At 40.8% G+C, this 24,179-nt stretch overlaps 1 long non-coding RNA gene across 1 annotated transcript; it reads right to left on the minus strand.

Annotated features, from left to right (window-relative positions):
- Nucleotides 1-2,008: 2,008 nt before the first annotated feature.
- LOC141567242 (uncharacterized) lies at nucleotides 2,009-23,849 on the minus strand. The gene is made up of 3 exons (XR_012489740.1): nucleotides 23,736-23,849; nucleotides 5,507-5,711; nucleotides 2,009-3,392 (listed from the first exon to the last, which is right to left on the minus strand). It is a non-coding gene; the product is annotated as an uncharacterized LOC141567242 (long non-coding RNA).
- Between the last annotated feature and the right edge of the window lie 330 nt (nucleotides 23,850-24,179).

Here is a 24,179-nt window from a genome sequence, read left to right on the forward strand (position 1 = left end):
ACTCTGTGTCATTCCATACTTATAGCTGAGCTGTTAAAGTAGAACAGAGAAACACCACAAATGTATGATCATACGCTCAAAATAATCAAAAAATTATAGGCAAAGCATCCAAAACACTAGCATGGCTTTATTCCTGATCTAATTAATTGTAGATGACAGATGAAACTGTATAGTGTAAAGAACAAATTAAATTTGAGACAAGGAATTAACTTAATTTGTTTATTAGTTCTGTTCCACATTTAGCCAGAAGGCTTCTAGTAGTAAGTTATTTCTAGATTGATTTATGGCTTTGGCACCTTATAATCATTGGAAGACCTAATTTGTTTGTTGTATGCAAATTACCTAGGTGAGCTTATTAAAGATAAGGTTGGACTGGTATCAAATGTAATTCAGGACAAGCCAAGAAGTATTAGCGTGCTTTGTGATTGATTGAGCCGGGAAGTTGAAAGTCAGCAACTAGGCAGATTGATGTGTTCAGCAGGACACTTTGTATCAAAAGCCATCACACACAGTATATAGAAAGCTCAGTTAATAAATTAACCAAGAAAAGAATGATCTGACTTTGACGGGATAAAATGATAGAAGCTTCATCCAGGATATTAGAGAAATTTGGGATTAAAGGTATTTTCCCTTTGAACATGGTAAAAAAAAAATTAAAGGCTATGGAAATGAATACAGTTGGTCAGTAATTAAAGATTGATGTTTATGACAAATAAACTGGTGGTTTTGGTGATGTCAGTCATGGTATTTCTCTAGTTTCATCACGCTGGGGAAGAGTGAAATACTCTACTCTTGGCTTAGCCCAAACTGCCAAATCCACAAAGCTCTAGTTCCCATCCAAGCTGGATTGATGTGAGACTGTACCCTGAGAAGACCCTTGGCCTCTGTGACTTCTGAAATAGTTTCCAATTATTCCAGTGAATGTGGGTCACTGAAAGAATGAAGCTGTATCTCTAGGGAAGTGGTTTTGTGGACTTGACAACCCTGTTTCTCTGAGCCATTCATTAGGCTTGCTCTTGGGCAAGCAGCCTCTACATCTTCTATAAGACTGAGGGGCTTAAATGTCTTCCCTCCCATGGGAATAAATTGCATTACACCATTTTTGTGGTTCTTTGTCTCATTTTAATTTTGCTATTCCCAGCATTCTACCCCATCAGGCAGTGAATCTCAGCCATTCTTTCTTTCCCTCGCACAGTATTCTTTCTCCTCTACCCCTACTCCTTTCACTTTTCGCCTGCCTTTTAAGAATGCTCCCTTTTACCTGCTTTCACTACCACCACTCAATAGTCTTCTTGCTCCACAGTTTCACTGGAAACTTCTGCTCAAGTCCTCTGTGCTTCACTTTGAGGTCTTTGTTAGAAATTAGCAGTAACAGTAGTGTTCACAGTAGTAGTGGAAGGAGTGGCAGGGTACAGTAGTAATAGGAGGGGCATTTGTTACTTTTGTGGCGGTGTGCGGCAGTAACGTGTTCCACACACTGTTTCGTTGTTATCCCTTTGATCTTCCCCAAAATGACTCTCACAAATCTTTAGAGGATTAGCCCCCAATTAATAAACTAACATTTATTGAGAACAAACGAAGTCACTAGGGAGCCTAGAAACGCCTGAAGCACCCAACCTGAAAGAGCTCCCAAAGAACTCATTAAAAAGCCAATGGACCAACAACCAAACAAGTGAGCAGACCTCAGTGCTGTAAAATCTTTAAAAAGTAGAGGCAATATCCTGGGGTAGTCAGAGAGGCTTCTAGGAGGTGGTGGAACTCTGCCACGCTTTGGAGGTGGAACTGGGTATTCTGATAAAAGGGATACAATGAGGAAAGGCACAGGTATGATAGGCAGGGCCAGAAAAAAATGGAGAAGATAAACCAAAGTTCTAGTTTCATCATTAGTGGAAATTACATAAGATATGATATGAAAATAAGTTCTTTCTAATAAAGCCATCTATATGTTTATATAATAAAGCCATATATATATATATATATATATATATATATATATATTATTTACCTGTCAACAGTTTAGTTGTATAGCAAATGCTATTATTTTGAACTCAAGAATTTTTCAACTCAAGGATCAGATAATTATTTCTGGAAAAATTATACAACACACCATATTCACTTTATATTCTCCTCCTAGAATCTTCATTAAACCAGTGTTGGAACTTTTCAATACAAGCTCTGTGTCTTTTAACTTCTTTCTACTTTGTATCTCTTTAGCTCTTTGTGTTATATTTTAAGTGATTTCTCAGACCTGGCTTCAAATTCACTAATTCTTTGTATGTGTGTGTCAGCTATATATGGTCTACTGTTCAGTATATCCATTGAAACTTTTAAAATTTCAATTACATTTTTTTATTTCTAGCATTTCACTTTTTTGTTCAACTATTTCTACTCTGTTTTTCATGATATCCCATTATTACCTTACAGATTTAATCTTTTATTTTTTTGAATATTTTAAACATAAAGTCCCTTTTGTCTTTCTTATTGTATGTCATTTGTGGTTGTGATCTTTCTTCATCATTGTTTGTACTATAAGTCATACATTGTATTTCATCATGTGCTATGTAATCCTCATCCATTATTTCAGCAACAGGAATCATCTTCTGTGAGTGGGGGTGTGTGTCATGTGTTCACATGTTTATACTGGCTGACCTGTGGGATGGCTTTTCTGTTGGTTAGCCCAGAGATACAAAGATTTACCACTTTAAACCAGTTTTCACCTCTATTTCTTAGTTCTGGGGCCTTCAAAATATAGTTAGGCTGAGTATTAGGCCCTCACATTCTAAATTATTAGTACATGCTTGAGACTTAAAGTTTTCCTGATGTTTTCCAGCTGTCCTACTTGCAGAGGGTTGCAATCTTAATTCTATCCCTGAATGGTTCCTATTTTTAGTCACCACATAGGTGTGCCTTTAAAACACAAGAAGCATCCATTAGCTCTCATGAATCTGTGGGTTGACTGGGCTTAACCAAGTGGTTCTTCTGCTCCAGGTGGTGTCAGCTGGGGCCGCAGTTACCTGGACTCTTGATCAATTGGTACATCTGAGAGGACTCACTCATATATCTGATGCTTTTGTGGTGTCATCTGGAAGACTGGGCTCAGAGGCAGGGCTCTTTGTCTCAATGTGGTATTAGCAAAGGCTGCAGTTATCTGGAGTCTTGGCTGGGTCAGAACATCCTAGAAGGCACATTTATTTGGCTGGACATCAGTGTTGGCTATCAGCAGAGAGTAGAGCTGGGCTGTTGATCAAAGTTTTTCTCCATGTGGTCTCACCATGTGGCTTGGGCTTCCCACAGCATGGCAGCTGGGTTCCAAGAGGGGAAGTTCTAAATGACAAGGGTGGAAGCGGCAGATCCCTTGAAGCCCAGTCCCAAAGATCCATTACCGACACATTCTGTTGATCAAAACAGGCCAGAGGGCTAGCTCATGTTAAAGATAAGGGAAACAGATTCTACTTCTCTATGGCAAGAGTGAAAATTTTATGGTCACCTTTAAGCTACTGCAGGTCTTATAGCAAAGACATTCAAAGTAGCTTCTTATGGATGTTTGTTGTTCATTCTTATATAATAGGTCCAAAGATAGGCTGTCTGGGAGTTGATGCCAGCTTTATAATATCTCTGATTACAGAGCGGTTGCAAAATCACCAGCCATCATCACCAAGTTCCAGGCAAAAATAAGAGGATAAAGCAAACAGACAAAATGGATCTAACAGCTAAGTCAGCCCCTTTAAAGAGCTTTTCTAATCCTCCCATGACTGCTGCTTACACGTCACTGACTTCCCAATCTGCCCTGGAAGCTAGAAGAGTAAAGTAACATAGAAAGCATACTCTCTGTCAGAGATATTTTAAAATGTGTCCTGTTTAACAGGAGGTACATCTGAGCTAAATGAAGGAAGGCGGTAGGATCCCAAACAAATCTAATTCAGATTTTTCATTTTCCCTCTACCACCCTCATGCTTGCACTTAGCAAGGACTGACTGTGGCACCGTGAGAATGTGTTTGTGGCAGGTTGATGTTTGTGGTCTATTGAGATAGATATGTAGAACATTATCTTAATAACAAGGGGCATGCTTTAACCTGCAGGCAACTCACATGCTGCTTGTAGGGTGCTATTTAAAGAAGGATTTCAGTGCTCCTTATTAATAAAGGTCTATTTGCAAGCCTAATTACAACCTTGCCAAATAACAGAGTTGACTTCTGTGCCGTTTCCTCTTCAGTCTAAACTGGAGATGTTCTTTATAGGTTGGTTTGAGAAGTCAGACCAGTTGGTGTTAAGGGCCCCTGCTGTGCATTTTTATATATTTGTCTGTTCTCCTGCCTCACTCCCTTATACTACTAAGCTCAGTGGCTACAGAGGATCAAGAATCCCTCTTAATGGAGAAACTCATTCAGATATAAGTGGTCTACACTGAAAACAGTTTTATCTTCTAGGCTTCTTGTAGGAATGTGGTTTTATGAGGAGGATACTGGTCAAAGCCATGCTTGACTCTCTACAAGATGACTCTTCCATTGTGGTATTGTAGACACCATACCTAGTCTATGAGGCAGAAGGTTTTACAGCACCCTTTGTAGACAAAGTCCCCTCCTCCTATATATAAGGCCAGGCTCAGGCTGTATAACACAGTAAGAGCGGGGCATATCTAATAAGGGTGCCGCACTGCTGCTCATTCTACATTTGCAAGGGACAGCAAATGACAACCCATGAGCTAGCTTGGTTTTGTAAATCAAGTTTTACTGGAACACAGTAAAACTCATTAATTCATGTCTATCTATGGCTGCTTTCATGCTACTAAGCAGAGGTGAGTAGTAGCCACAGAGACCAAAATTACTTACTATAGACTATCTGAACTATTTACCACGTTCAAATTGCTCCTCTATGCTGTCCAAGGCACAACTGGTTCCCTCTAAAGCTCTGGTTTTCAGTGGGGCAATTTTGCTTCCCAGGGAACGTTTGGCAATGTCTGGTGACATTCGTGGTGAAAACAATTGGGGGCGTGTAGTGGAGGTATATGCTACTGACATCTAATGGATAGTGGTCAGGGACACTGCTAAACATCCTATGATGTACAGACTAGCCCATCACAACAGAGAATTATTTAATCCCAAATGTTAGTAGTAGCAAAATTGAGAAAACTTGCTACATGGAAATGGATGTTCTATAAGACTATTAGTATTTTTCATTCAGTTATTCAACAAATATTTATTGAATGGGTACTATGTACCAGGTATGTACTGAGTTATATATACATATATACAGTACACATATATATTTAACCCACACAACAGCTCACAAAGTTGATACTCTTTATATTATTATCATTCCCATTTTACAGATAAGAAATCTGAAGTCCAATGAGGTTAATTTACCTAATTCATCTAATTAGTAGTGAAAGGGGACTTTAATGCAGTGCTTGACAAGTGCTCTATACTTTGATAAACATGGATGTTAATGGAAAAAGCAATTTGAAGCAAGCCAGATCTGCATTCAAATTTTGGCTCTTCTACTTACATGCATGTGAAATGGTGACAGTATCTTCTCTGAAGAAGGCTGTGAAGATTGAATGAAATAATGTGCTGAAAGCACTCTATGACACAGCCTCTAATAGTGCATGCAACAAAAATACTAGCTCCAATTATTTCATTTCAGTCCTTCATATAAATGTCGCAGACATCTGGAGACCACCTCATCCAGTCACATGCTAGAATTCTGAGTGCTGAAACGAGAAAAAAAAAAGTGTCATTTCTCTACCAAAACGGGAGCAGATTTTTGCAATTATTTCAGCCCCACAGAGAATGTGGCCTCTTCCCCAAATGGCAGGACCCCTTCTTTAAAGCAGGATGTGGAGTGAGGATAAGCTGCTTCCTCTGAGGGCCTATTCCACGCCTATCCAGCACAGCTTCTTCCTGCAGAGCTGCTGGGGTGGGATTGACCCCAGAGTGACAGACTGTCAGGCAGCAAAGCGCATGGCCTAATCTCTGCTCCTGCACAGCCTTGCTCCAAACACTCCCGCAGTGCACTCGCAACTGTCAAAAAGGTTTTCTCCTGATGGGAGAACACAGTTTCACATTTTCAGAGTTAAGGCATAAATGCACAAGGCAGCAGGAGATGCAGAGCCAGCTGCACTGAGAGAGAAACTTCACAGAGCATCAGCCGACAGGACACTCTCCCTTGTCTTTAACCTTTTTTATTTCTCTTTTTGCCTCAAGGCTTGACACTTTACAAAGTTAAGTCTATTGCCTTGGCCCTATTACTTACAGAAAAACAGAACAGCTTTGGCTCTGGGGTAATTCTAGCATCACAAGCTGGGCCCCAGCTTGTGGAAGAAGAATTTACCAGGGCTTTTCTCCTCAGTTTGACTCTGGTCTCCTCTTCCAGTATTTCCCCTCCTCTGATGGGCCCCTTCTTGGCTCACTCACACCATAGTTGTCCAGTATTCTGGTACATATCTGTGTGTTTAATTCACAAATACAGAAAGATAACCAAGGCTCAGCAGATGTCTGAGGAAACCAGCAGTACAGAAGGGAAGGACCAGAGTACACCTGACTTCAGAGGAAAGGCAGATTTTAAGATTAATAATAAAAATATACTCAAAGAAACTTACAAAACAAGAATAGGCTACTACTAAATTAGGAGTTCAATAAAATAATTTTTAAAATAAATATCAGAAATTAAAAATAAAATGGCCTAAATAAAAACAAATCCAAAGTGTCAAAAGAAATTGTTTGGGAAAGCTACTAAAACGTATAGCAACAGAACAAAGAAATAGAAATATGAGATTTTTAATAAGTAAGAAATATAGAGGAATGATCCAGGAAATCAATATCTACTTAATAGGTATTACAGGTGAAAAAGAAAAGAGAACATGGAGGGAGAAAATAATCAATGAAAGAATAGAAGATAAATTTTTCAGAAGTAAAGAAAGATATTGAGTCAAATTGACTGCATGCTGCAAGACAACGGAGCAATGCTTTCAGTGTTCTGAAGGAAAATGATATTGAAACTAGAATTCTATACCCAGAAAAACTATCAATGAAAACTGAAAATAGATATACTCACATATAAGGCCATAAAATTTATGAAACCACACACTCTTTATGAAAAAAAAATGTTACTTGAGGATGTACTTCAGTACATGAAAGAGGAATCATGGGCTTTAAGAAACAAGGAAACTACTACAAAGTGCAATTAAAGCAATATCAGCTTGACATAAACTAGAACCAACAATTGGAGAGCCCCAAGGAAAGTTTCTTCAAAAATTTTTTTTTTATTTAAGAAATATTATTTAGTAGAAGATGAAAGTTGAAAATACAATGCTAAAATGGTAGAGCTTATTTTCTCAAAAAGGAAAAACAATACAAATATAAACTCCAGTGAAAATTAAAAAAAAAAAAAAAAAACATGTCATAAATCAAAAGCAAAGCACACTAAATTATAGCATTAATTTAAGCAATTTAAGTCATATTAAAAAAAAAAAAAAGAATCCCATTGACCTTGACACTTGGAACATTCTCCTATAAGCAGCACAAGTTTGATGACATAAAATTACATTTATTTCTTCATGGATCTAAGCACATTATTTAGTTCTGTAGTAAACAACTTAACCCATAATTGTAATTACAGAACAAAATATCAATGCAAAACCTTGGTAATATAAAAAAAATAATGTTGATGGAGGATGGAAAGTGAAGCAGGGGAAGAAAAAAATGGAAAATAACATAGAGGTAATAGTTTATTTCTGAATAGTCATGAATCAAGGGGTAGTGTATAAAACAGAACCAAAAGTTGAGGTTTCAGTATATTAATAAATGTCTTAAAGATCATCAATACAACCAAAAGTAACAATTTAATGAACAAATTCAGGGGAGACATAGAAAGGAAGGCAAAGTTAAGTGAGTTAAATTCTTTATCTTCCACAGAGGGAGTCTATAAATCAAGAACTAGGGGTCTATTATTCAGAATTATGGTGGTAACCAGCAGAAAAATCAAAAACCTCTGGGAAATGAGACTGGGGGTAGAAAGACCATTATTATCTTAATTATTAATATTTTGTACTATAACAATTATCCTTTTTCCTAGGTATATTATTTCTATAATTTATAAAATGAAGAGTAACAAAAAGTAAGTATATTTCCTAAGAAGTAAATTTGGAGACATTCTGATTTAGTGCAAAGCGTTGGGTTGTTTAGAATAGCTTTATTCACATCTTTAAAGCTCAAGATATATTTTAACTAAAGTTGTAATAATAACGTGGTAACAAACAAGATAAAACTAAAATTATGCTAAACTAAGCTCAGGAGCTCAAGTAGGTCCAATTGCATAACAAGCACTAACACCAGCATTTGCAAAATTATATAAGAGGTTTGTTCATTCTATAACTGGGTTACGGAACACAGGCAAACAAGAAATTATGACCCCAGTGTTAGACCCAGACGACAATGTAAGTACATAACATGTATCAGACTAAGCATTATTCTTTGTTGCCATCAACAGCAGGCACCTCAGTCCCAGTAACCTTCACCTGTTCCCCTCCACTGATCCGCTAATGTCCAGATTTATATAATAGGCATTTAATGCTCTTTACCATCTGACAGCACTCACCCCCTCCAAACTCATCGCTACTATTTCCATTGTGAGCTGGAGGTAAAACTAAACCAAAGCAGCTGCAGTCAGAGTCAGGAGCAATACAAGGACACAAGTGAGACACAAGTGAGACTTCTTTTTATTTTATTTTATTTTTTTACTATTCTTTAGTGACCAGATTATGTTTTTTAAATACCGCTTCCCACTAAGAGCTTCTTAGAGAAATGGATGATCCCAGGTTTAGGGCAGATAATGTAAAAAGTGAGCCAGGCACATCTTGTCACACCATTTATTTTCTCTTACATGGAAAATTTTAGTCCCTAATAACATTGGCATAACTTATGATACCCATTAAACAGTTTTCAAAATTGTACCACCAGCATTACTTCTACATGAAAACACTGAGCGAAGTCAATTCTATTTGTTTTTAGAATATACATTCAATGCATGCTCACTAATAGGACTGTGTGCAAACATCCCTTGGGATGATTATTTTCTTTAGTTTTAGGTACGATTAGATTAATTTGTTTTACTTTATTTTCAACTTTAATGTTTACTTTTCCTTAATTTTATTAAGACATTTACAAAATTCAAAAGTAAAACTACACAAAAAGGTATGTTCATGGTAGTCTCGTTCCCGTCCTATATCCTCCATATCTTTCCTCTACCCTGTTCCAAAGATAATTTTTAATTTTTTTTTTTTTGGTTACTTTCTGGTTTATCCTTTCAGTGCTTCTTATGAAATAGCTAGAATACTACTATCCCACATTTTGTTTTATTCAGTTAACAATATACCATAGAGATTAATTCATACCAATTCAAAGAAACCTTGAGAGATTACTTCTCGGAGTCTTTTCTATAGTAACATTAATGTTTTAAAATGCTAGTGTGTGTGTGTGTGTGTGTGTGTGTGTACACACGTACTGGAGGTGCCAAAAATGTATACAAGTGGACACTTTGGTCAACGTTGCTCAAGCAGTAGTTCGCCATAATCAGAAGTGTCTGGACACTGATGGCAACCACTTTGAGCACCTCTGTAATTGCAGAAGTCACACGTGACTTGTATTCATCTTTTGTTATCGGTACATATTGAGTATTACAATTTTAATACAGTTTTCCCTTCTTAAAATGTGTATACCTTTTTGGCACCATATATATATACATATATATATATGTATGTGTGTGTATATATGTATATATATGTATATATATACATATATATACTACATATACATATTATATAGTATTATTTATCATATATATATATATATATATATATATATATCAGGCCCTTTTTAGCTTTTTAGTTGTATCCTGAGGACACATAAGGTTTTCAGTGGAGCCATTATTTTCTTAAGCCACAGCTGAGAACCCTCCACTCTGTCCATATGGTCCATTCACTCTAGGTCAAGCTTATCTCAGCCTCTATATCCATGCTCACACCATTTCTCAAGCTTGGGATGTGATCCTCCTTCTTCTTCATTTGCCCTACATTTAAGGCAAAACCAAATTCAAATCCTCACTCCTCATGAAAATTTACCTAGGCTTCGTCCCTCCAAGGGAACGGTGCCTTTGAATCCCCAGTGTTTAACCTGATGGCCAGCTGGGTGGAGGGGATAGGAAAGTTGTGGCTGGCCAGACAGCATCATTAATATTGTTGTAGTGATTACTGTATATTGAGCTCTCACTAGTGCCAAGTGACTTATATATATTATTTTTAGTTTCTTACAATAATGTTCAGTAATTGTTGAAGATAACGTAAGTGTAATGTAGAAAGAAGATAGGTTTGGGAGTCCGATAAGTTCTTAGATCACATGCTACCTTAGCTATTTTGGAACTGCATTAGTTATCTACTACTGTGTAACAAATTACCCTGAAATATAGCCGATTAAAATAACATAGATATATTATCTCACAGTTTTTGTGGGTCAGAAATTTGGCACAGCTTCACTGGATGCCTCTGATTCAGGGTTTTTCACAGGCTGCATTCAAGGTGTTGGCTGGGGTTGTAGTCTCATCTGAAGGCTCAACTGAGGAAGCCAACTTCTAAATTCACTCATGGATTGTGGGATGAATTTAGTTCCTTGTGATTTTTGGACTGAGTCCTCAGTTTCCCATAAGCTGTTAACTGGAGGCTTCCCTCAGCTCCTTGTCACATGCGCTTTTCCACAGAGCATTTCACAACATGGCAGTTGCTTTATCAGAGTGAGCAAACAAGTAGATAAGAGATAGAACCAGAGAGAGAGAAGATGCAAATCACTGTTTTTTATAACCTAATCTGGAAGTGATATTCCATCGCTTTTTCCATGTTATGTTCCTTAGATGAAAGTCATCAGTCCGGCCCACATTTGAAAGGATAGGATTACACAGGGCCTGAACACAAGGAAGGGATCATTGAGAGGCCTGGCAGAAGCTGTGCACCACAGAAACTTTTTAACGTTAGGCAAATTACACTAGCTCTCATTCCTCGCCTCCAGTATGGGAATAATAACAGCAATGTTGCAGTGTTATTGTAAGAAACTAAAAATAATACATATAAGTCACTTGGCAATAGTGAGAGCTCAATATACAGTAATCACTACAACAATATTAACAATGCTGTCTGGCCACTACTTTCCTATCCCCTCCACCCAGCCGTCACTCTTGTGCTTCTTCTTCTCCTTAGAACTTAAGTATCTTCACTTCTTTCTCTCCCCAATATGCACCATGCCTCAAGTGACCCAGGTGATCAGACAGTTTCTAAGATAAAATGTGTTTTTGCGGCTTGGATTTGCCAGTTCGGTTTTCTAAAATTCGATGTTTATTCTCATGATTTCCTATTCACCAGCATCCTAGGAAATACTGATTTACAAACTAGAATGGTCTTTCTTTTTCTTATAAACTTAGAAAATTGATCCGTTATAAATCTGCTAGAGAGCGCATGGTTTTGTAAGATATGTTGTATTTTACAATTATGAGATATTGTAAGAAACTTTTGCTAAGTTGTTTTTGTTTTTGTTTTCATTATAGCCATAAATTTTCCTGTCAAGTCTCAGCCGTTCACTCTTGTTAGAGTCAGGAGACGCTCTCAAGAAACACATGTCTAAAGGAAGAAATCCTTCTAGCCAAGATTTAAGGAAACTTCTACTATCACCTGTATAAATCCATTCTAATGTGTTCTAATATACTTTGCTTATGAAACATATAGGAAGCTATCTCCATTCCAATTATTTTTTTCTGGTCTCCTATTTATCAGAGTATTGACTTGGAGAGTTAAGATGGTCCACTTACATGACCTTTCCAAACCCAATTTCCCATCTATAAAATGGGCCTCCTATTCTCATGACCTGTCTTGTCATTTGATCTCCCTTACAGGACACACAGGGCATGGGGAATGGCCTAGGCCCACCTGGGAGCGGTCCCAAGACAACCGGCAGTGAAATAAAGGTGCCATGTCTCTTTTAACTGTGGTCAGAGAGACTGATTTTGAAAAAAAAAATCAGCTGATTAGGGTAAATATCAAATTAGAGATTAACAGACAGAATTGAATTCCTAATCCTTGGAGATGGGGAAAAGAAGGGAAGTCCAGATGCAAAACCCACATGAAAGCATGAAAGACAATAAGGAATTCAAAAAAAGAAAAAAGAAAAGAAAAAGGAAAGATAAGTTAGTTCTAGGAAACTAAAGTGGCTTGGAGCTAAAGAACTGGGCAATGATTTTCTCCCCTTTCTTTAGCTCCATGGGGGCCTTCTGGAAACATTTAAAAGGAAAATCCTTGGAACAGACACCTACCACCTGTGGCTATTGGAAAGCTATATATCATTTAGATATGACTGGGTGAAAAAAAAAATGCCTTAGAAGGAAACATCTTGACTAACAGCAAAGTGTAAAATTATTTCATTTTGCTCTGCATTTTTGGAAACAATTGACTTAGAGCTTCCATAACTTCATGGCTTAAAGTCTCCATCACAGTTGTTGAAGAAATTCTTCCTGTTCTCTGCTATGACACTGGGAGTTTTGCAGCCATGAACGGACACAAAAAGATGTCAATCACACCCAGTAATGAAAAGCTCATTTCTTACTCCCTATTGTGAAGGCAGCGCCTTTGTGATATTCATTGTGTGAGTCTGTGTTCAAGCTCATTTACCTTCACATACAGAATACCTATTTCATATTATTTCATATTAAAAGTTTAGACTATAGTCACCCCAGATCATACCTAATGCATTAGAATTATATTACCATTATCCTCTATTAAATCTGTGACAACATTGTAATATCTATGTCAGAAATAATGAAGAGATTAATGTGGAGTAAGAGATCCTGGTGTCACTTCCTTCTGCTTTTCGACATCAAATATTATTGGCACTAAAGACTAGTCTCTGTCAGCCAGTGAGAATGGGGATTCTGACAATGGAGAATCCATCGAGAGATGTGAGGGGAATTTTCCAAGTCATGAAGACAGCTGCTGAAGTGATAATTGAATAAAAGTGAAAGTCCTTCCTTTCTCTCTCCTTCTAGAAAGATCTATATTTATTCCCTTAACTTCACAGAACATACGCTCCTCAGGGGGTGGTGATATATGCTGAGGAGAGCTTATTTGAAGTGGTTCTTCCACAGCTGGATTTACGGATGGATACAATAAAGACACTTGAGGAAAAGGAAAGTCAGCACTAAACATGCTGGTCCCAGATTGTGAAGCAGCAGCTCTTCAGATTTAAGGGGCTAGAAATTATCTCCCCTACTGCTCTGCTCCCCCTCCCACCTGCTGGGCCTAAAGAGGAAAACAGAGTGGCAGAAATAATTCATCCATCCACTCAACAATATGAGTTGAGCAGTGTATCATCATTCTTTACTTCATAAAACACTTTATATTTTATATATTTGATGACATCATTTCATCCTAATTATAAAATAAGAGCAAATGTTATTGTTCCCATTTTACAGATGAAGAAACTTAAGTCTCAGAATGACTTGTATATATCTACGTAGCTATGACACAGTAGAATAGACTTATGAACTCAGAGTTTGAGCTTCATTCCATAGTCGGTCAGGACCAGAGATGGATTTAAAGTGGGAGTACTGGAGTGGAGTTTTATTTCAAAAGCTCCCTCTGGTTGTAGAATGGAGAACAAGTGTGAGGGAAGAAAGACAGGATGTATAAAGACTGGAGGCTGCTGTAGTCATCCAAGCAAATGGAGACTGTGACCTGAACTAACAAAAGAGAATCAACCGCAGATATATTTAGAGAATGTATAGTGACTAGTTGGATGCTGGAAATTGGAGAGTGAAGCAACAAGAGCTATTGAGGATACTTGCATCTGTCATTTAAACAACTAGATGTGTGATTGTCATGCGGGATATCATGTGGGGTCTCTGGTCCTGCTCCCCACATAAGAACGCAGGATATGGTGAGGCCAAAAAGCAACACCCACGGAGCCATAGGTAGGGGAGTCACACCACTATAGTCTTGCTGACGGCTGGGTTGGAGACACAGGAAGCAGGAGCCACACAACCCACAACTTGCCATCCGCTTCTCTCTGCCAACCAACCCTACTTGCTAGCTGCAATCGGCCATGCTAACTGCAATCCGCTCTTGCTAGATCAGCCACCATCTTCTTGCTAGCCCCCGTTTTCTACTAGCGTAGCCACAGCAGTTATATTAGTGGCCAATGGCTCACTGGTTACAGCTGACGGCCAACTAGCCACAGCTGATGGCCATCCAATCACAGTTGATGGCCATTTACTACCCGAGTGAGCACCTTTCCATGTGAGGCCGAGGGCCTGGAAACTGCACTCCTGGCTCTGTCCCCACACTGGTAATGTCATTTTCTGAGATGGAGAACATAGGAGGAGGAGCAGGTTAGGGGAGGAGAGGGAGAGTTTTAAGCCCCATTGCACATCGTTTGAGGAAACAAGTAGAAAATCGTTTGTCAGAGGTGGGTACGTGGCTCTCGAGCTCAGAGGAAGCATCCTGCTTCAGTTGAGATTTGATAGCACTGAATATTCTAGGAGCAAAAATCCTAGATGTGTGTAGCAAGAGACTTTCTAGGGAGTGAAAGAGGTGGAAATCAGACTGCAGGAAGTAGGGAGTAAATGGGACGAGGCCAGGGCAGACAACATTCTGAGAAAAAGTGTGACTGTGAAGAAATAGAAAACGAGCTGTGGCTGGAAGGAGCGTGGGGTACTGGGAGAGTTGTTGTATTATTTTTTTTCAGGAAAGAGTTTGTTTAAATGTTGATAAGAAGGATGCAATTGAGAGGGAGAGATTAAAGGCACAGGCAAGAGTGTCAGTAACAAGACAAAGAATCTAGAAGAGTCTAGAGAATCAGTCAAGGAATTAAAGAGACACTGGGCCATAGATTTTTCCAGCCAGAAATTGCCTACATATTACCCTTTCTGCCCAAAGCAGGAATAGTAAACACTGGCTACAGTGAGGCCAAGGAAAAGGCAGTTCTTGGCATTGACTTTGCTAAGGAAGATATGCCCATTACACATATATTAGCCAGTTGGTAAATTGTGAGACATGTGGAGAAGAAAGAGTGGCATCCTTTGCAAACATGATGGGTTTGTTTCTGTGTCTATTCAGGATGCTATAACAAAATAGACTGGGTAGCTTATAAACAACAGAAATTGATTTCTTGCCGTTCTGGAGGCTGGGAGTCCAAGATCGAGATGCCTGTAGGTGCAACGTCTGCTGAGAACTCACTGGTCCATAGATGACAGTCTTCTCCCTGTGTCCTCACATGGTGGAAGGGACAAGCATGCTCTCTGGGGTCTTTTTTGTAAGGGCACTCATCCCATTCATGAGCTAATCATTTTCCAAAGACCTCACCTCCAAATATCATCACAGTGGGGATTTGGTTTCAACATATGAATTTGTGGGGAGCACAAACATGCAGTTTGCAAGGAGACTCTAAGACTTGTTAAAGATAGAGGCAAGGCATCTTTGTGATTCAAGGTAGAAAGATTTCTAGACAAAACCAAAATTTCGGTGACATTAGTATAACTACCCAGAAGCCTAACCATCATAATTCATTAGTCCTAACAAATAAATCTGTGCAATGGAGGACAGGGAGACTATTTAAGAATATCAATAATCTGGTCACTTCCCACCTTTCCAACTTCCAGGCAAATGTTTTCCCCCATGGTTTCCTGATGTGCCTATTTATGTGAACTGGTCCAGTATCGTCAAGACTTCCATCCCATTAGTAGGTAAGAACGAAGACATCTAATAGACTCCTTGCTTCTCCACTGTGGTGCTTTATAAAGCTTTTCCAAGTTCCCATACCTCTTACTTCATCTCCCTACTTTTGGGATTTCTTGGGTCACCTGCACTTGTTATCAAGGGCCTCTCCATTCAGCTTAGATCCATTGTGTATGCATTGTGTTTGGCCTTGCCTCAAGCCACCAGATTGTTCCATGCTCTGCAACCTCTGAGGATGTCCTGCTGCCCATATTCCCAGCCCCAGTTCGGGCACCCCTAATGCCCCACTTTTCCAGGAGAAGAACTCAGATAATATTCAATCCCCTTCCCAATTCCTTTACTTTCTCTCCCCTTCCTGCCTGAACTATTCTCCAATCAAAGTAGTCATTTCTCACAGATGTGGGTCCACGAGGGCCATTTGATGTTACAGCAGGACATACAGACTGCTCATCCTTAACTTGAAAGCCAGCCTGCTGTCTCTCTGAGAGGGAGAAAAGGAGAAAGCTGGCAAAAAAGAAAAAAGAGCAGCCCCTGACATTCAACAGTTGACCTGGCACTCACAGCTAAACATTGTTATTCTCCTCCCAGACATACAAACAACTCACAAAATACCAACCTCAGACAAGGCTACTCTGAGATCATGATAAATGAGGCAAAGCAAGGCCACCTCTCAGTTGTGTCTAAGCAGGGACAGCAACAAGGTCACTGTGCCACGCACAACACAGCAAACACCCCCTCTCTGAGCCAGAATGAGTGACTGCTACTTCTTTACTGTTTACACCTTCATCCTCTATCTAGTTTCTCCTCCTTAGAGATCAGATTTATTGAGATACCCAATTATAGAATGACCTCACTTTCTGACAGCATCAAACCCCAGCTTCCTTAGACTCTCCCCCAAGTCACTCGGCTAAAGCCCAAATCTATCATACGCTCCTTCAAATACTCACTTACTGAGAGTCTCCCTGATTCCCCTGGGACTGTGCTCTCCCTCACTGCAAACAGTAATAAACCCAACTTTCGTAACTACAGGTTTGTTTTTGGTGGCGTTTTTGCTGAAGGAGCCTAGACACTAACATGAAATTGTTCCTCCTGTGTGCCTAGCACTGTACCAGGCCATGTGGATACAGGGACAAATACGACTTATTAAATCCTTACAGCAACGCAACACTACGCAATGAATTTTATCATCTTCACTATGCAGAGGAGGAAACCGAGGCCCAAGGTCATACAACTAAGAAGCGGGAGGATCAGGATTCATTTACTAATCTGTGTGCTTCCAAAGCTCCTATCTTTCACTTAATTTGGTGCAGCATTGTTTAGTTGTTTGCTATATCACTTGGCAAAGGTGCTACAACAGGAGCAGACGTCTGCCACCGACCATCTCCAAGAGCAGCAAATAGGAAACCAACCAGGGCTGGGCAGTAAAACAAAAAGACAATAGACTGAGTAGAATATGATGGCCAAACTAGGTAAACACATTAGAGGCCAAGAGACACAGCTCTTGAGCCAAATCACTTCCAAGGTAATATGGATCTGAGACTGAAACAGAGCTCCTCTATTTTCAGGCAATTTGCAATATCTCAGTTAATAAAAACAAACAAACGGAAAAAAAGGGGGAGTGCGTGAATTGGCTCCTGATGAGCTAATATGAAGGAATAAGATACAATAGGAGCTGCAAATATTTTGAGCAGTCAGCAGGCAGGGCAATCAATGCTCCCAGGGTGATGAGAGCAAATGAAAGGAGGAGAAATGGAGAAAATAAAAATAGCAAGGAAAACAGCCATCATTCTCCTCGGGTTATTGCACCCGTGGTCCCTGGGGAAGGGCAGAAGCCAGATCTCGGGCACGGTTTCAGCCTGATGCTTTACTGTCCAAGTCACCTTGCCCTGGCAGGGGACTGTCTGCATGAGCCTCGCTGGCATTCCTGCCACTGGGGTTGAGGATCCTGCGGTCTGAATTCGATTCCTCTTGGCTAAACGGCTCTGTCCACTCCTCTGAGCAGAGACACAGAGCAGGAGAGAGTCTTGAAAGCTTATTGCATCTCACATTGCTCTTTAAAATCACATTTTTATGAGTGTAAATGAATCAGAAACATATGGATGAAATTTCCTGGCTTGAAGTGAGTGGCCTCATACCCCAAGCAGTGCCCTCGGAGAGGATGCTTGGAATGTCAGTGTTGGTGCCAGAATCCCAGGTGGAAAGGTCAGGGGAGGAGCCCTCCCCCACCCTTACCGCACTGCTGCACCACAGACCCCTGCAGCAGGGCCTCCACGTGGACCGCGGCAGACCCGCGAGAGGTTTCCCTGTGCCAGACCACTTCCCATTCCCAATGTGCTCGTTCTCCTCCAACAACAAAGGCTGCATGTGTGCATGTGCGCACACACGGGCAAAACACACACACAAGCTCATGTGCACACACGTTTCCACTCCCCCGACAAATGTCAGGAACTAAGAGGCCAGGATGCACAAAAAGCTGTAAAAGAACAACGTCTATTTTGATTTAAATGATGAAATCGTTCTACGGAATAAAAAGTCACTTCTTAAAAATAAAAATAAATACTAGCACTAGGTACTTGGGCAATTGCAGGATGATTCAGCCACATGATTGTAGCATAAAAGTCATGGATATGAACAGAGAGCATTTATTCAGCTACTTTAAAGCCCTGAGAAGAGACACCAATCTCCCAAACTTTTGAATCTGGCTTTGTATTCAACAGCCCTACCGCTTAAGCCGGAGCAAGGAAACACAACCTGGCTGTATTGTAGTCCTCATGTAGGGACTAAGAAGTCAAAAGTCAAGATGCCTGGGATGGAAAGATGCACAGCTGCCTCTTTGTCAGCACATCTGAAAACCTGTATGGATATACCACGAAAGTCAACAAGCTTGGACTTTGATGCCGGCTGCACAAGGGCTTACACCTGGCCTTGCACTGACATTAAGCAAGCCATTCAATTTCTCTGAGCAGTTTCCTTGTGGTATAGAACATTTCCGGACCATAAGGGCCCCGTAAATGATAGCCACCATCAGGACGAAAAGTTTCTCGTTTACCTTTTAAAGCTGGATTTTTGAATCATCCAGATTTGGAACTGAATTATAGACACATTTCTTAAGCTCCCATGTAGGCACAATCTGTCCCAGATGCTAGCTCAATTTTTCATTCTCTGTGCCTGAGCCCCCGTCCTTAACTTGGCCACCAAATCGGGCAATTCGATGTCCAACTATCTTCGTCATATTCGGAATGCTCCCTCTGGTGTCACTCACTGTGCCAGCCCACATTAGGTCAACTTGTCTGCCCCTGACTTTTTATCTACACTTTGTTCTCATTGGCCTCTGGCTGCCTGTGAAAACACCCCCTAAGCCTGCCTTCCCACCTGAGTCCAGCTCTCAAATCTCTGTGATTACTTCTCAAAGAGCAATCAAGTTGGAAAACTTTTCCCGTTACTTGACACTTCCTGTCCAGCCAGCAGACTGCACCACGCTCAGGCTGATCCTGCCTCAGTTTCCCCACCCTGATTTTTGTTTGCTGACCAAATGAAATCTAAATTCCTTGTCGTGCCATAGTTTCATCCCTACCTTTCTCATCAGCCCCCTCCCAAGATCCTTTCTACTCCAGCCAGACAGGCTTACTCAGCTTTGTCAGTCCACATTAGCTCCTACCTAGCCCTGTCCCTTTCCTTGGGCTGTTTTCTCCACCTTTGGCCTCTGCTGGATGTTTGATTAAATTCCAGCCCTGCTTGAGGGCCTCAACCTCTCCCAGCCCCATCTTCTCCCCCTCCTACAGGAAGCCTTCCTAGCCTGTTCCAACCCACACGGTCTTCCCTTTCTCTGGCCACTCCAGCACACCCACTTTCAATACCGGTGTGTGGCCAAGAATGCTATTGCCACTGACTTTTCCTGGGCATGTTCTCTCACTCTGCATATAAGTCCCTTGAGGGCAGAAACTGTGCCTATGGTACAGGCTTTGCAATGAGTAATTAGTCAATGTTATATTATTAGAAAGACAGACTGGAGTGGTCGGATTGACACGAAATACAATTTTGTTGATTAAAAACTTGTTTACTGCTCTTTAGTTCTTATCACTTTATTCTCTATAAAAAACTTGGCCCTTGGAATCCCTGTCACGGAAGGAAAAACTACAACTCCCCCAGTTCTGACTAAGGATGTGGGCTTGAATGGACATAGCTTGTCCACTGAGAAACACAATCAAATGTCCCATCAGAAAAGTGTGTCTTCTCTCCACCTACTCTCTCCTGGTGGACTGTGGTCCCAGGTCATGCTGTAAGCCTGCTGAGGCCAAAGAGGCCACTGCAAGGCTCAGGGCTTATGGGGTGGGTCTGGGACACCTCATGAGGAGAGTGTGAAGTGGAATCCTGAAATGAAACACAGGAAGGGCCCTGGAGAGTGACAACCTGTATTAAGCTCTGGTGTAATGTGCATTTCACCCTGTATCCCTGCTACATCGTGGTTACAGGCCTGCTCCATCATCTGCTATGGATGGACAATAAGCAATTTAAACTGAAAATACAAATGCAAAATGATTATATTTTCCAGACCTTTCTTAGACTATGACCTAAAGTAAGTCATTTAATCTCTCTATGGCTCAGTTTACCTATGGTGATGATAACTGTACCTACCTCATAGGGTAGTTGTGAAGGTTAGCTTAAAAAAAAAACAAAATATGGCTTATCCATACGATGGAATATTATTCAGCCATGAAAAGGAATAAAATGGTGACACATGGTACAACGTGGATGAACCTTGAAAACGTTATGCTAAGTGAAAGAAGCCAGATGCAAAGGCCACAAATGATTCCATTTATACGAATTGTTCAAAATGAGCAACTTCATAGAGACAAAAAACAGATTAGTGGTTGTCAGAGGTTCGGGAGAGGGAGGAATGTGGAGGGACTGCTAATGGGTATGTGGTTACTTTTAGGGGAGATGAAAATATTGTGGAATTAGACAGTGGTGATGGCTATACACGCTTGTGAATATACCCCAAAAAAACTGAATCGTACACATTTAAAGGGTGAATTTTATAGTATGTGAGTAATATTTCAGTTTGAAGTGTAAAAAAAGCAATATGGACAATCTTTTGGCATACAGTTTGGCAGATATAAATGCTGAGCAAATTCTGATGTGATCAGGATAAGGATTATTAGAGTCGTAAGATAACAGAAATAAGTTAGACGTGGGATTAAACCCTCATTCTTCCACTCACTAGCTGTGCTGAGTGACCTTGGGCAAATTATTTCAACTCACTGAGACTCAGCATCTGCAAAGGTTAATTGGGAGCAATGATGCATATCTTGCTGTGTTAGGTAACACATACAAAGCTCCTTTGCACAGCGCTTGGCATGGTATAGATGCTCGATAAACCACCATCTTCCTCTTCTTTATTGCTTAGTAAATCTCATTCCTGTAGTAATTCTCAGACCATAGCTGGAGCTGGCCAGGAGTTGGGGTTCCATCCCTGAACTAATGAGAACCCAGCAGGGGTGCTTGGCAGGATCATGCAAAACGCTGCCACAGAGGACGCAAAACCGGAAGAACTAGAAAGGCAAGTGAAAATTGTCATCAAGAAAGGAAGTCAGGGGTCAGTGCTGGGGATGCAAGTCCATGAACTAGGGCTCAGCAGAGTCTGAGACTCTGGGTCTGGCAGCAGAGTAAGTCAAGGGGTCAAGGACCAAGCAAACAAGATCTGGGAGCTGAGACAAACTGCTCAGGACAAAGGCCATGAAAAAGCCAATGGTGTTAGGGCCCAAGGCCAGGCCAGGCCTGTTTATTTAAAAGACACTAAACTAGATTGGACCTAAGACCTGATATCTGTTATCCTCAACAAGTCAGTGAATCATTCTCCCTGTCATAGAAGCCTATGGAAAGGGAGGGAATGGAAAGGGAGAGGGGGCGGGGGGAGTGAGTCCTAGGGAACTGGATGTGATTAATCATCACCACCTTTCCCTGGACAATGCTGTTCGGTGCACAGCAGTTGGGGGTGGGAAATCCTTTCTTGAAAATTCTCCGTCTTTTTATCCCACAGTCCAACAATCCTGCCAAAAATGTTGCCACAGGATAAATTTAAGGACAAAATGCAGTGATTTGTTAGATGCAAAATTTCTGAGATGGGAGGTTTTATGTTCAAGAGTTGAAATTCTTGCAATGACAAATGTTGGTGTCTACTGCTGCAGGCTGTCTTGGGGGGTTAGGGGAAGAAAGAAAATTTGATCCCATGAAGAAATTCCTCCTGGCTGTCTCTTAATCTATTCCATGATCAATACTAACAGTGTCACAATACTTAAACTCTTCTTCCTTATTGTCACCCATCTATGTATATGAATTCATTACCAAGGCCAGATGCCGGACAACAAAGGGCTTGCGAGATAAAACAAGGGTAGACTATTTTATTATAATTCATAGAGAAGGTATCTGGTCAGCATAATAAATGACACCAGGCACCTTCACTGAAAACAGTGGGGTCGATGCCGTTTTTTCCTCCTTCGCTTTTCCACAGAGATAGATCCATTTCCTTAAAGGCCATTAGATACAAGGCAGAGGCGGGCACATATGGTTTTGCTTAGTGCCTGCGTTTCCAGTGATGTCCAGGAGGTTTCTCAGGGACCTGGCCAGCACAACGTACTAGAGTTTGGGCTTGCAAGAGCAGACATCCCGCATTTTAATAATTTCTCCTTTCAGGAGAGCATAGTGTACCTCGAGGCAGAGGCTGAGGTCTGGAGCCTCCCCAGAGAATGCAAGCATAACAGAGAGCCTGGAAAGCCTTGGGCTGCTGGGACGATGATGCTAGGGTTCTGACTGGACTGGCTCCCCAGCCTGATTTGCACATTCATGCACTCCCTGACACTCAGACCCACTTACTTATACAAATTTAGGTGCACAGACACACAACGTGCACATCCATGTATATACCATTACATATGTATCTCACACACTCACACGTACATACACACATACCCTTGTGCACACACAACTGAAAATATACCACATGCACACATATACATTGCTCACATGTACTGGAAAATATACCACATGCACACATATACATTGCTCACATGTATCTCACACACTCATAAAAACCCACAGATGTCCACGTACTTGTGTACACACACACACACACATCTCCTTCATGCATGTGGACATGTAGCTTCTCGTTGCTGTGGCAGGAATTTGATGACAATCTCATGGTGTCCAAATTATAGCCATATTTATAGTCTTCCAGACAATTGCACCCCACAGTAAAAATGACATTTTTTAGGCGACATCATGAAAACAATTACAGCATTTGCCCCACAGTAAGAAGTCTATAAATCACTGTGCCTTACTCCCCAACAAAAGGAAGAAGCAAAGCATTGTTCAGAACATACCTGAAATGAGACCAGGTACTAACACTGGACAGACCTTTGAGGTGAAACATCAAGGTGCTAATCTTAACACGAGCCAGTAAATAAATCCAGGCTAATTTGCCCACCGGCAACTTCTGAAACCATTGAGATGTGAGGTGAATTAGGACCTGAGGGGGATGCTCCCACTCGTCAACCCACACACATCTCTGTGGCTTTCCAAAAGAGACAGCCTTCCCCATTCTTCCAGCTTGGAGATATTATTTTCGCTAATGGCATTTTTAAGGGTCCAAACAGGCCATTTGTTTATACAAGGAATGCAACGGAAAGGAACAACTTCTCTTCTGTTGTCATTTTCCAGTTTGGCAAAATGACATCTTGGAACTAAAGTAGAACTTTGGGAGGCAGTTTGCTTAAGACCCCGAACCAGATTTACAGAGAACCGGATAAATTCTTTAATGGGGCTATATCTGTTCCAAATAGTTGGCAATGGCAATTACGATTTTCTTAGACTCAACCTAACAAGTATTGACCCTTCCCTCCCGCCCCATCCTACATGAGTTCTTCCACCTCCCGCTGCCCATATCAAATCCTAATAAACAAATCCCTTTCTTACACCATCGGCCTCAAGGAAACATGAAGCTGAGTTGTTGTCAGTTGAGCTCACAGACGCTCTCTCAGTGCCACAGTAGTGTGCTAGAAGAATTGGGACGCCGGTGGCCAGAGAAAGAGGGGTGGGAGGAGATTCGGGGTGGGGGTGGGGGAAAGTTGGGCAAAAACTTTGAGTCAGAGAAGCCGGAGCCCAGGATGCTGCCTGGAATTCCAAAATGGGGGAAAAGATCTTGGCTGCTTTCATATGGAAATTGGCCTGGGAGCAGACTTTGTCTCTGGGTGGAACTGAAGCCAAGACCAAGTTCAGTGAACCTAACACACCTTTCAATCAGCCATTGAATCCCCGGAGAAGAGAAAGCAGGAAAGGGAGGGCAAAGGGTCAAAAAGGCTCGCCTTTCATTTGGACGTGGTTACCGAGGTGGCAGTGAGGAAGAATTAAACACTGAAA

The sequence above is a fragment of the Rhinolophus sinicus genome, linkage group LG01 (genome assembly GCF_036562045.2).
Source record: "Rhinolophus sinicus isolate RSC01 linkage group LG01, ASM3656204v1, whole genome shotgun sequence".
Lineage (NCBI taxonomy): Eukaryota > Metazoa > Chordata > Mammalia > Chiroptera > Rhinolophidae > Rhinolophus > Rhinolophus sinicus.